Source organism: Pygoscelis adeliae, unplaced genomic scaffold (assembly GCF_000699105.1).
Source record: "Pygoscelis adeliae isolate BGI_AS28 unplaced genomic scaffold, ASM69910v1 Scaffold242, whole genome shotgun sequence".
Classification (NCBI taxonomy): domain Eukaryota; kingdom Metazoa; phylum Chordata; class Aves; order Sphenisciformes; family Spheniscidae; genus Pygoscelis; species Pygoscelis adeliae.
The window spans coordinates 2,639,656-2,654,044 of record NW_008824369.1 but is presented as its reverse complement, the minus strand read 5'-3'; positions in this window follow the sequence as shown (position 1 = coordinate 2,654,044).

The following is a 14,389-nucleotide window of genomic DNA, read 5'->3' as shown; positions in this document are numbered from 1 at the left end:
CAGGAGGCACAGACTGCTCACATCCAGGGTGGGAATGAATGGAGGCATGGTCTTTCTTCCTGAAAGGAGCTGGGATAGTGGCAGATATATGGCAAGGGTCTGTTATAAGAAGGCTCGGAGTCCTGCAGCTCTGTACCATAAGAGGAATGGTCCCTCTCTTTACATAGCCTAAGAAGTAGCAGAGGAGGGATGTTAGCCTCATCTCTCCCCCAGCTTAAATGCTAAGTCCTTAAGGCCTTTAAAAGATAACCTTCAGGAGGAAGGGAACGGTCTGTTCTCTGTAGCTGTGGCAGACAGGACAAGATGTCATGGGTTTAAACCGCAGCACGAGAGCTGTAAACTTTTCTCTCCTCTTAGTGTACAGGTCTTTTCCCCCTTCTGTGGTGTCTAAAATGTGTGGCAAGAGGAATTTGGGAATTTTACTCATCCTCAAGGAGAGGAACTGGTCTGGGTTCCCTTGAAGCATTTTCCCTAGCACAGGGGAGGCAAGGCCAGCTCATCGTCTTATGTACTAATACTGCTCTGAATACTGGGAAAAGATAGAAGTGATGCTATTTTTGAAGAAAATATTGAACGTAAATAGACATGGCAAGGTGCCAACTTCAAAACATAACTGTTTCCAATAGAGCTGGGTGAGGCATTCAAAGAGTCTTTTGAGAAATGCACTAAGGCTCCATCAAAACAAGGAGCTTTTCAGGATGGCAGAGACATAGGTGCCTCCTTCAGCTCATTCATTGAAATAGAAAAATCAGGCACATTTTCTCCTCGTTTTCTTTCATTCAGATTCAGCCCCTCCGGGGGGCGGGGGGGGAATCATTAAAGTTTCTGTTGCGGGGAAGAAGGCAGCACCATTTCAAGTTTTAACAGATCTTCTATTGATCAGGCTTAAATCCACTGCACGCTGCCTCCAGCCGAGCTCTCGGCTCCGCTGCACTGCTGCTGACATGGAAGGGACTTAGCAGGCAAGCAAAGAGCTCACCAGTCTGCAACTCTCATCCGGCGCTCAAAGCTTCAATACGCAGAAGCCTTTCAAGGCTGAAAAGCCCAGGCTTTTGCCTTTCCACCAGTAGGTCTTTGAACACCTCTGGGTCTTCGTAATAGCAGCGTCTGCTTCATCATTTCAGTTTCTGCATGAGTCACAGTTCCCCTCATGTACTACTTTTCCTTTCCCGCTCTGCCTCAGAGATAAGATTTCAGTGTCCCAGAGCAGAGATTTGAGAAACCTCAGGCAATGGATTCATGTCCAGAAAAAAATGAATCTTATCTATGACAAAAAGGGAAAAGGAAGGGGCGGGGGGGAAATGGGTTTCTAGTAAAATTGTTAAGAGACCAAACTAGTGCTTCCTTAGGCAGTCCCTGGGATGTAAAGTACCAATTAACATGCACATGATGTGAAATATGAATAGGCCAAGGTTTTGACTCATCCCCCAATACAAACCAAGTGAAGAGCTTGAGTCGGCAACAGAAGTAGCAATTTGAAGAGGGAAAAGGAAAGCCTTTCATTTTGATCTGGATGTGCCTCCAGCCATAGCAGAGGGACAGAGGAAGAAATACAAGTTAGGAAATGCCAAGATGTGGAGACGTGAGCCAAGGGTGCCTGCGGTCTGCCTTGGACACATGCCAGATGAAGGCCCCGGGTCAACACAGTTCTTACCCAGCCACGTATCCGACAACCATTGCAAACTTGCACACACAACCAAGGACCTCAGACTGAAAATGAACAATACACACTTCAGTTGTGGATCCCCAAGCACTGGGTCACACTCATCAACCAACCCACTCAGCGCCCCTGGCAGCGAAGTATTTTTAAAAGACTATTTTAGGAGACAGGACAAGGACCAAATTGTTGAGAAAGCCACTAGAATTGGTCATTTGATTAAAGAAGATGCTTGCTCTATATGTTTGCAAGTGAGCTGAAAGCTGGGGAGATTAGGTCCTGCTCTAGGAAAGGTCCTCGGGACCTATCCTTGGCTGTGCCCTCAAACTGTCCCAGGCAAGACAGCATCGGTGCCCACGTCCTGCCTGGCTGATTGATGCTCTGGACCAAGCAGGGTTGGTGCTCAGGCACTGAGGACAAACCAAAACCATTTGTGGTGCATTCTCTATTTACAGCTCCAGCACAATCAAATCCATCAAACAGGAAGAAGAGTTCAGTTGTCACTGTCACATCCCAGAGGAAGGCTATGCTGACTCAATTAGAAGACGTACACAAATATTGATTATTGCCACGTACAAATTCCCTCTCTCTCACAACTATGTGGTACACTGTTAGTTTATTTGCCCCCTCCAGGTTATTCTTAATTTCAAAACAACATGATTGTTGTTCCAAATATACAATACAAATTGACAATATAATATAGTTTGTATTACCGCAGTCCCTACTGGCTTCTGATGAGTTAGTAATTTAGCCATCTGATTTCCTCATTTTTTTTCCTTTTTGCTTGTGGATTCCACTCTCTCTGAAAATGTATTTCTTGTTTATGTTCAAAGCAAAGTCACCTTGCAGCCATAGGCTGTCTGAAAGATTTTTCTTGCCCTTCGACTCCACCATAGAGGAGGCCGGATCTGTTCCAAAGATCTCCTCCTGTAAAAACAGCCATCAGTCACTTATCTCCTTCCCAGGGAAACTTGTGCGCGAGGCATCGGTGTGTGGTGAGGGCAGGCTCCTGGGACCCAACCCCTCTGTGTATGCTGGGACAACTGTTTTGGAGGGGACAGTAGAGCCTGTGAGCCCCCTACCCTAGTTTACACACAAAATGCACAGGCTGGCACTAAGCAAGGAATGGATGTAGCAAGCTAAGGTCTTCCAGGATAAGTAGCGTTAGATCCACACCGAACGTATCTGCCTACAGAACTGTTTCTTCTAGTGGGAATTCATCACCTCTGCCTCTGGAAATAAAGCCATTTGAGTACCTTGCTATAAACTTATGAGCCTGAAGAGGATTTCCTGCAGCTGAAAATGAAGATCTCAAGGTCCTGCAGCTCAGTTAGAGAAACCAGAAAGGTCCAACTTTCTACACAAGCATCGTCACTCTCCTGTCCTTGCAGTGTAATCTAGGAGCCCAACTTCTCTTGTACCTGCAGTTTCTCGCATGGAACTGGCAAAATGCACTGACTGCATTGGGCAAGGCTAGGGACTCAGAGGTCCCATGATCTCACCAGAAGATATTAAAATTCTCCATCTTCCTCTTGCCTGATGAAGGAGGGATGAACTGTGCTTGGGCCAGTTAGAAATTAAACTATTTCAAGTGTATAACATCTATTGCTCTCCTTGGAGATGACTCAGGATGTGAGCTACACATTTCTGGTGGAATGGTACTGGAGAGGACAGCAGGGCCAGCACTTCAGCTCTGTATTTATGGGTATCATCAGAAAAGCTTTATTGGATACATATTTTGCATGCCTCTCTCTGGAGGATCCAGCTGACTTTCACAATATTTTTGTTCTTTTGCTTTCAGTAACCGATTTTATACATGTGTGTGTATACTTATATATATGTGTTATACAGAGGGGATTTTGGTAAGAATTCCTCAAAGTATGGAGAAACGGTAGGTGTTTCCCACTTGACATAGGGAGGGAACATGGAACTCCAACTTTGAGTGCAAGGCCAAAGGAGCTGGAGTGGGACTGACCCTTCTGTTACTGCATCATGCTTCCCTCCTCTAAAGGAGAACTGCAAAGCGCTTGCCTTGCACAAAGGCTACCTGCCAAGGCTGCTTTTTCTTCTGGCTCCCCACCAAGAAGTGCTGCTTTCTCCATTTAAGCCACCTGTCAAGGGCACCCGAGTGCCCTCCTGGAGGGCTAATTGTGAGAAGTGCCAGGTTCCCTGAAGGCTAAACGCCAAGATGTACTCCTCCCGCCAGGCATCCCTGCCAAGGAGCCCTGTGTTGCGTTTCAGAGGGCGTGAAGTCTTCAGCACGTGGTCCCAAAGGCCTGCCTGCCAAGCACTGAGCCCAGCTTCCCCCAGGAACAGTGCTCACACGGTGGCACACCCGAAACATGGGACCACTACGTCGCTAAACAAGAGACCCATCTGCATTCAGATGTACAACAGGGTGATTCAGTAACAGCCCTGGTTTAGCACCTTAATTTTGGCCTCGGTACCAGATGCCCTCATCAAAGTGCATTCTCCTTTCTCTAAAGGGTGAGAGGCCCTAGGATTTCCTCCCAAACAGGTTAAAAGGAAGCAATATTTTGAAAGTTTTCATAAAAACAGCATGTCCCACGGGTAGTTTGGGTCAATCAAATGTTTTCTTTTGCTCTCTTTTCCCATGTAAGATAAAATGTGGATGAAAAATTGACATGAAGTGAAATGGCTGTGATTTCATTTGAAAAATCATCAAAGCAGAACACTGTAACCTAAAAGTTACTTTTGAAACGGGAGTGATCAAAACAATACGGCCTGATGTGCCAAAACAACATTTCCAACAAAAGTTGCTTTGACAACATTTTTCTCAAAAGCTCTTCATTGCACCATTCCCAAAAGGACCATTCCTAGTGATAGCATGAAGAGATCATCCAGGAATTTTCTCCTCTTCCTTTTAAGGCAGTGGCAATGTGCATTGGTTTCTCCTTCTCTCTTCCTGCACTGTCTTTGAGACTTTTAGTCTTTTGTACAAAGGTCTTGTTATTATTGTTGGCCATGGGGAGCATGTGTGTGAAGATACACAACATTATAGACCCTTGCAGACTTCACAGCTGTATCATGTTTGCCTGCAATAACAGGGGATTGGTCTGAACTGACACAGATGTCCCCAAGACAGCAGTGATTTATCAGAAGTGCAGGCACATGAAGGAAAGCGAGCCTGACGTGAAGGTCGCACTACACGCTTTGCCCCATTCATATTCATAAGTCCAATGTGCATCTGTTAGCTGATGCACATGTATAGAGCAGATATTTAGATAGGATGGTGTGTGCTTATGCACTCGTCAGCATAGCATTGAGATGTCCGGCACGTAGTAGAAATATATATAGGAAATTATAGCTGGAGCATTATTGTGTGATCCCTCAGCTCGAGATAGTACATGCTGAACTCCGTCCACACAAGCAGGATGGTACAGACCTGAACAGAGCATAATGAATGCCCTTCTTCATCATGCAGGTGTCACTTCTCCTGACTCAGATTCAATTACACTCATGGAGCTGATTGCAGATTTCAGCCTACTCTTGCACATCAAGAGCACATTCAATGTTCCAGGGACTCGATGAAACAAAATGTCAGCACGTGGTCTTCCTTACAGCCCCTGGGTCTTGTTCATCCCTGGTGGAGCTACATAAAGAACAAGTTTGGCCTATTTTGTCAGATGCAGGGATATCTGTGGAATAGTATGTTCAATCCTTTATGTCAGGCCATCTCTCTCTCTTCTCAGCAAAATGCATCTGTGATTACTTCTCCATTTGCTGTTTTTCTAAAATACAGAATTATACAGTAACTCAAGCAGAAGGAGGGGGGAATAAAAATGTTTAATTTAAAAGTTTATCTAGTCAAAGTAAAGTTAGGGAAAGCACTGAGCATCTCAGGTGCTAGTTAACCTATAAATGAAAAATAATGAAGACAGGGAAGAGGAATATTAAATGAAGTGAATTCTTAGGGGAATCACATCTTGGCTCATATACAAGTCTGAGCTGCTGCAGGAGGGGAATGGGAAGGCTGGGCTGGGGGAGAGGGGACAATCAGTGTCTTCCCGTGGAAAACAAGGGAAAACCTCAGTGAGGCTCAGGTAGGAAGGAAAATAGCGTCACTTACAAAACAGTCTAGGTCAGATTCACCCCACATAACAAGCAGTGATGGGTTTTGCCCTCAAAAACAAATAGCAAAGCAAGTCCCATGCTCACATACAGCTTAACCACACATGCAGCTGACATACAGCCCTGTAAGCGTTGTTCCCTTTGCATGGAGCGCCTGTCTTATCGTAAAGAAGGAGCTGCAGTATCAGGAAAGCGCCCACAGAGATGGAGTTGCACACTGCTCTTTCTCCTCCAGACAGGGATCCTGCCTCTTGGGAACACACACTGGCTTTTTGCAGATACAGCCCCCTTCATGATTTATGGCAGGCTGCCTCGACATGGTCCCTGGATGCTTTCCTTTTACTCATGCAGGTATGCAAGACCCAGGACCAGTGCAAGAAACATCAAACCCCGCAGCAGGTCACTCATCTGCTGGCAAAGGTGGGTGCTGACACATTTTTCTCTTAGTCCTGCTCTCTCCAGCTTCTCTGTGGGAGCTGATACTGTGGGGCCCATGTTGCATTGTTGTGTAGATAAGTAGAAACTCCTCTCAAAACCTCTAACTTGGCTTCCAAGTCAACAGCAAATAAACTTCTGCAAAGAATGCTGAGTTGTAACGTGGGTCCCAGCTGGTTTTGGGAACATTGTTCTGTTGGAAACCATATTTCACGGTATGTAACTGTGACAGGATTTTCTAAAGAAGGCCAAACATTTGGGAACGTTTCTTACTCCCTGGAAGTTAACGGTTGTTCTTTAGTCAGATTTACAATTTAATTGAAAAATTGAGAGTAAGAGAAGAAATTTTGATTAATGCTACTCTTAATCATCAAAGCTTTCGCTGTGCACTGCCTGGTTCTGCCAGCCCAACCCGTAACACGTATTAGAGGACTGACAATAGAAACATTCAGAGAGGAGAATAAAAGAAAAATGAGGCCAATGGTGGTCTTGCTTGCTCAGGAGTAACTCCATGACATAAGTAGCTATTCCACATTTATGTGGCCGCAGAAGCTCAGCTTGGCCCAGTGCCTTCTCGATACTGAACATTTTTCCTGCCTTCTAATCTTTAGGACCTTTCCCCAACAAGCATCCCTTCAGGCTCCTATTTGTAATGTTTGCATGATATATCAAGAAGCATCTCTAAAAAGAGACATCAGTCTATGGCATGGAATCCTCTCTGGGAAATTATCTGCTGTGCTGCAGGCTATGAAGGGGAGATCTGTTACAATTCAAGAGCAGCCCCATTCAAAAACTGCTGAAGCAAATAGCAAAAATTCTCTGAGTCAACCCTGAACCAAAGTCCCAGCCAGTATCAGGGAGCCCTATTCTGTTAGAAGAGCCTCTTTTCAGATAAGACTTTCATCCAAGGTTATCTGAACACTTGCAATCAAGTGGCATTTTGTGCTAACATTAATCCTGCTGTCCTGGCCACGTTCCAGTTCGAATAACAACGTTCTGCCAACCTAAATTCCTCCAGAGGTTTCAGCAGTATGAAATTTTCTTCTTCCTTTTTGTCTTCCATTTCTGGGTAGTTAATTCTGGACAGTGTAAAAGACTGACTGCGCTCCACCAAAGCGCTGGCTGCATTTCACTGATGGGGAAAGCGGACCTTGAAGTGAGCAGGACCAAATACTGCGTGAAAACACATTATTAATAATAAATGGCTTGCAAAACACATTTGTACTTTTCTTTTAAATTCTGGTATATCAATTTAAAATGTAAAGCTGGAGTACTACTGAGATCCCTAAGAAAGATTATTGGCAATCCCAGCAATCAGAACAGAGAAGTGCATTTTAAGTTGTAATCAATACACTTATGACACAAATGAAAGGGAGATGTTATATAAGGATTTTTTTCCACTGGAGAGAGCCTTGACAGCCAGTTATTGCAGTGAGGAAAGGAAGTCATCCAGATGGACTCTCCGTCACACTAATGAAGCCGTCTCATAACTGTAACAGAGACCTTATGTATCTGCTGTGACACTTAGCAAATCCGGGCATGAATAAATAGCCAAAGTCCAATTGAATTAACCTCCAGCTGATCAGCACTACTAAACAAATTATCCTAAACTCTGAACAAGATTAGAAGGACTGGCACAGGCCAGAATCATGTGGCAGGAGTGTTAATTCAGTTTAACAAGTTTAAACCTAATCCCCCAGTGTTCTCTGATCTCAGGGTTTCAGGGCAAACTGGTTCCAAAATGCTCTTGGAAGAGAGAGGAAAGGAGGCTCACATGAAGTTAAGAGCAAAAACATGAGCTCAGCCTGGAGTCGCCTAGAGAAACAGAAGAAGAATTGCAAGTGCAGAGCAGAGAAAGACTTAGGCAAAGCATTTCGTACAGAGACAGAAGAGAGTAGGAAAATGACATTGACTTCCTTATGGAATATTCCAACCTCATTCCCATGATGAAACTTAAAAAGTTGATAGCACATCTGCTTTTCTTGGTTATCATATTTCTTTTACAGAAACAGGAGATAAGCACCGGTGAAATAAGGGACAATATTTTAATGCCATTTTCCTCAGTATATAATTGTATTTTTCTCCTAAGAGTACATTTCTACTGTCCATCAAATACACAATTCAATTACCACAAACTTCAGTTCATTACTTAGAATGGCACTAACAACCAATTTCAATACTTATTTATTTTTATGTTGATTCATAAAATTCTTTACGTGGTCAGTTAAAATTAACTTTAAACTTCAGCTTTAACAGACTCAACATTTTGCAGGTTTCTGAAATGTCAAATCTGCTTCCAAGAGAAAATATTTATTCTATTACTCTCTAGAGACAGGAGCGGATGTACTAGACTCTACAAGTTTTATGAAATGGAATTAACCAGGATTTGAATCACTTCTAAATACCAATTCCTGCAGCATATGCACGTGCCTCACAAAATCTTTCAAATCACAATATTCCTCATAAATGTATTTCCAATCTTCTGTCATAGAGAAGTCCTTCAATATGGCTTCCAGTTTCCTAAAATCTCACGCTTTTTCAGAGGCAGCAAGTGAATCGGGTTAGTGTAGGCAGATGAAGACTGAGATCTGAGAGCCTCTACAGCCCACTGAAGGGTATCTGCATACATTCTTTTGCCTTGTCATGGTATGTCTTTATGCAGGTCTGACTTTGATTCTTTATTGTGATCTGCAGCATAACTAATGTTTTAGGTGTTCATAAAGCACCAGAGAGGATTTTAATTTTGACTAGATGGCAAAAAAATTTAACGTACTACAAAAGAGGAAGCATTCAGACACCAGGCATTTCCACCATCTCCATCTTCAACATCTATAAAGAACTTAAAAATCAGATGGGGCCGATTGTCACCTAATATTCAAGAGTAACTCGTAATACCCAGAAATCATTTTGTTATTGTTTCATTGGCAAGAAACAGAGTTGCCCACTTTGTCGGGAAATGCCTCAATGTTTCCACATATTTAAGTTCTGCAAAATGAATACCTCCTGTAATTCTGAAACTTTTGTTACACAACCCTCAAAATCAAATCATGACCTGTCTACTGCGCACTTTGCTGTTATTTATGCAGTATATAAACAAAAAGTAAATATTTATTCTCATTTTCCACTGTGTGCACTGACTGATACGTCCCAAAGTTAGCAGCAGCATTATGAACTACAAATGATGATACATTGTCAAAGTTGAAACCATTTGGTTATATGCCTCTTATATTTTCAAATATTCCCGATGCAATTTCATAACTGTCTTGAACATAATGAGACAATGGATTTTTCCTCTTTCAACTGTGTAATAAGGAACAACTATTAGAAACACTTTATTATTTCCAGAGTTTGAGGGATCAGTGGCCACAGAGAAAATATGTCCCTTCCAACCAAGTTTTTAATTGTTTTGTCACTTGAAAGAGGAGCTAATTTATTACTGGCAGCACACAAGGCATTTGTCTTATCAAGATATATAATTTTAACTATGGGTGAATTCTAGACAACAACACTATTTAATTTGCTGTCACAATTAAGTGATTTATACAACTGACTATACTATTAGTATCATACTAATACTCTGACATTCTCTTGTTGCTTCTGCAAGAGCCATGTTGCTATTTTCTGTGCTTTCGCACTTCTTAGGAACAGAGTGGTATGAGTTTTGTTCTTAGAAGCTATACTACAATTATTTTTACGATCCACTCCATTTGCATGCTCTCTTTCATCTGACAGACCAGCTGAAAAACTCCTGCATAAACTATAGTGAGCTTTATGGCAATTACTGCTGTCTTTACTGATCCATGGAAATAATTTCTTCAGCCATTCCAGTAATGCAAAGCTTCTGCTGTTCACAGGGTGGATCTGTTGATGGATGATACCATCCACAGGCGCTGTCATAGTCATGATCTATGTAGGGCTGTTATTTGACAAATGAAAATTATGTAAACAGTACTCAAACCCAATCTTGCCTCATGATGACTCTGTCTACTCCATCGCCCTGGCTACAGTGTCCAGCACAGCCAGCTGCTATCTCATGATAAATATCGGGGATAAAATTATCATTAGACAGCACCAGGTTGACCGCATGATGCAATCCTGACTCTTTTAGGTAGCTGGAGCTCTTTTAGCTCTCTTAGGTAGTCTGGAGCTATTCTGGAGATGTATTTCACACATTTCAAGAATGTAATTTTCATTTCAGTGGTTGTTGAAATGATTTCTGAATATTTTTTGCAAAGAAATGTAGGATCTGCTGGTTTTAAAGGTACTGAATATATGAAAACTACCGCTGTTTGAGATCAAGCACCCAAGAAAGCGTTTTCAGCAACGTCCTTCCGTAGGTGTGACTTGCCTCACTTTTGCCAGGCTCTGCAATCTCAGCAGTATCCCCCTCCTGAAACTCTCCCCTAGTACCAAGGGACCTCCTTTCTCATCCCAGCCCCATGGATCTGCAGTCCTCCTTCTCCAGCCTGCACAGCAGCTCAGAATACACAAATGACACAGCATAACAAAGTCCTACAAGGGCTGGACTACTCTATTTATAGGTCGCTAAATCTGACTAGAAAAAAAATTTCCAAAGTGCTCCAGTCAAATTGCTACCTAGATGTTTCCAGGCCCAGCCAGAGTGTGCTGGCTTACTGCCATGTTTTTAAATCCTACCCTGCATGTTGAGCTTTCGCAGGAAAATATGCTAGTGCTCATATGTGGGCAGTTACTATTTACACAAACATTAACGAACATTCCCACATTGTTTCCTTACTAAGTTGCAAATGCAAGAAAACAAAACAACAGCATGACCTGACAGTCTCAGGCATGCAAAGACATCCAGCATTTCCATTTCAGATGTGCAGCTGACTGCAGCTCACACAGAAAGGGAACAATTTGGTTTTGAGCTTTATGTTTATTTTTTCTTAAAAGACTCTGTTTTTTCCAGCTGAATTCTACAATGGGAAAAAAAAAAGGTTTAATCAACAACTAAATAGCTTAGAGTGGTTCTGCAATGCCCGACTGATTGGCTTAGCCTTCCTCTTACTCATGCAATGAACGAAATAACAGATGTCCCATATAATAAGAGCCGTGTGGACAACTTAAGGACAAAGCAAACCTCTTAGACTTGTCTCTCAGAGTAAGAAATTATACTACTTGTTATCCTAGGGAGCACAGAAAAGGGACCAATGCACGGAAGAGCCAGAATCCCTTCACCTTCCTTCAAAACACGAGCGCGTAAAATGAGAGCCTCAGAGCTTTAACTCTGAGAATGCTGTTCAGCTATCACCTAATCCTGGACATGTCTGAACTCCTCAGCTGCTCACACTTTAACCTCAGGCTTCCCTGCAAACCTGATGTCCCGTTTCTATCCATGTACAGAAGCAGTTGGGTTTTGGTCATGTTTGGCAGGCCCATACCTATGTCAGGCTGAGATCCAGAAACCAGGAGATAAAACAGCCAACTTCAGCCGCAGCAGGCTTAACTCCTGATTGTGGATAGCCAGCTTCAAAGCTGTGTTTCCACTCTGCACCAAGCAGTGACAAAGCCTCTTTCCACTGACAGCAGAGAGAGCCAGCCAGGGAGACCAGACTTCTGGGGCTAAAGTTAGCCTTTGAGAACAGCCCCAGATGTGCTCCTCTACCCGCTTCCCCAAGGGCCTCAATTCAGTAGTATTTTCTGAACGCTGCCTCTGCCAGACTCTATTTAAATGCAGCGGGAACTGCTTGAAAGCACCAGGAGGTGGATTTCTGCCATCCTTCCTACCCCTTTGACACAACTGCCCCATGGAGAGAGGGCTCACACAACCCCACACCACCCACATCCCCCCAGCCTTGCTGTGACAGTAATAAGGGGAAGCGGAGCACGCTGATACTGTCTGGCCAGAGGAATGTACTTAAAGGCAGCTCTGCTTCACGTACCTGATTTATAACAAGGGTCAGAATAATTCCCAAGCAGCTCCCACATCGGGGAGCAAACTAATTTGTTTCTTCTCTCCTTGGCTGCACAGCCCAGAGCACAGCTGCACCTGAGGTTCCAGCTCACAGTCTATATTCTGCATCATAAAAGATACAAGAGAGAAATCTAAACTAGAGAAGTAATAACCTGTAAACTAATAAACCAACCCGGCACTTTGATAGCTAGGCACTCCCAAGAGCAGGGATTATTAATGGATGTCCTGAAACACTGTGTGTCTAGTTTTCGAGAGAAGTGGGAAACATTTCTGATGCTCTGTGGATCTTATGCATTTGCTCTATAAAATTGGTTCAGATAAATGCAAAGATTATTATAAAAAGCAGCTTCCTTCCAGTCTACACACACACGGGCACTTAAGCAATTTAAAAAGAAGAGTAGTAAGAAACTGCTCAAATAAATAATAATAAAGGTTTAAAGCTGCAATATTATGGGTAGTTTTTCTTGTCAAAGTATGAGGCTGCACAGTCATTGATTTTCTCCGGTAATTGAGATAGTGACATGCACGACTTATGATTCTTCAGTGAGTGCATGGGAGTGGAAGAAGGGGTCCTGAAATCCTGCAGAATCTCCAGCCGAGGATTTGATAGCTCTGAACTGCTGTCTGTCTTGATTCTTTATTTCGCTTGGACCATAAAATGGGGTATATTAATAATCGCTTACGTCGAAAGAGAGTTTATGAAGCTAAATGTAATAATGTTTGCAATGTGATTAGGCATCTTTGAAGGAAAAGTGCTACAGATAATAGGAGTGTAAGTATGGATACACGTCCTTCTCAGCCAGAAAACGCTGGGAAGCAGGTGGCAGGCAGACAGACCCCTCGGGAAAGGTCCCGTTATCTGCCACGGTGTGTATTCTCAAATCTCCATCCCCTGCCTCAGTCACACGGACAATAGGAGCCTTCTCCTTAGTTCATTTTTTTTTAATATATTTACTTTCAGCGATGAAGATTCAGTGCTCAGTTACCTCCTGCCGCCTGCTTCTCGAGTTTGCTATATCCTAGCTCAGCTCCATGCCAAAATGAGATATCCAATTGATTGAAACTGTTAAAGATAACTCTTTCATCCCAAGCTATTGAAAAACAGTGAAGTACAATGTTTCCATGTAAATCTGAACGAGAGTGGACTCTCTTTGTCCTCCTGACATGTAAAAAATAAAATGGGGGCTGGCAAGGATGGCAGGAAGAATCTGGTCCTTTGTGTTTCCTGAAGTAAAATTATTCTCCGGAGAAGGCAGAGCAGGAATAAACTTCTTTATGAGTCAGGAGGCTTTACTGACAAGAGCTGCTATTATCTCCGTCAAACAGGCAAAGCCTCGAGTGATTGTGGTAAGCAAGAAAGAGGAATGTTGGTTTTTCGCAGTGCTGGAAAACAGACTATTTGCCAGATTGCAAGGAGTGCCGAAAAGGTATCAAGCCTCTCCGTTTGAATTCACCACAAGAATAACCTGCTGAATTAAAAGCTTTTCCATGGTCCTCTGCTGCTCTCTAACGGTGCCTTAAAGGATACTCAGCACAGAGTTTACATGCTCTTGCTGTTAACTGTAGTCAAGTTTTGATAAAACTTTTAATGCAAAACAAAAAAACGTTTCTGAGGTCCTTAAGAGATGTTACCTGAACAGATAACCCACAGCTCAGGTAGCTATTGCTACAGCCACAGCCGGGACATTGTGTGTGTGGTGGGAATGACGGTAAAGGACAGCTAACACATAGGAATGAAGGTGTGGAAAGCATTTTAGATGCAGAAATCTGGAAAGGTGCAAACCTCTAAGAAATCCCAATTTTCAGAGCTTTGTAGAAATTAGTATACAAAATTATTATTCATCAGTACTAGTATTTCAAAGAAAAAATTGGCAATTAACTGCATGCAATTAACAGAAACTAATGTTTGCACGTATTGCTCACGGGACATGAACATTTCTTTTTGCACTCTTCACCCAGATGCCCTTATCTCCCATTACAGCACCACTGGGCAGCTGCCATCCTTCCCTCAAGCCCCACGCTTTGCTCGTGAAGCAGCTGGGCCACACGTGGAGGAGGATTTCGGCGACGAACAGGCCGCCGCTCGTCCCATCGGCAGCGAGGCGCGAGGCTGGGCTGCCCGCCTGTGACGGGGAGGGCAAGGCCGAGGGCAAGGCCACTCCAATGGCCCAAAACCAGCCTTATTTTGATGGGAAAGCACATTCGGGGGCTTGAAGTGTGGCCCAACACCACGCAGTGGGTGGGAGCGGTCGTATCCCATGTGGAAATTG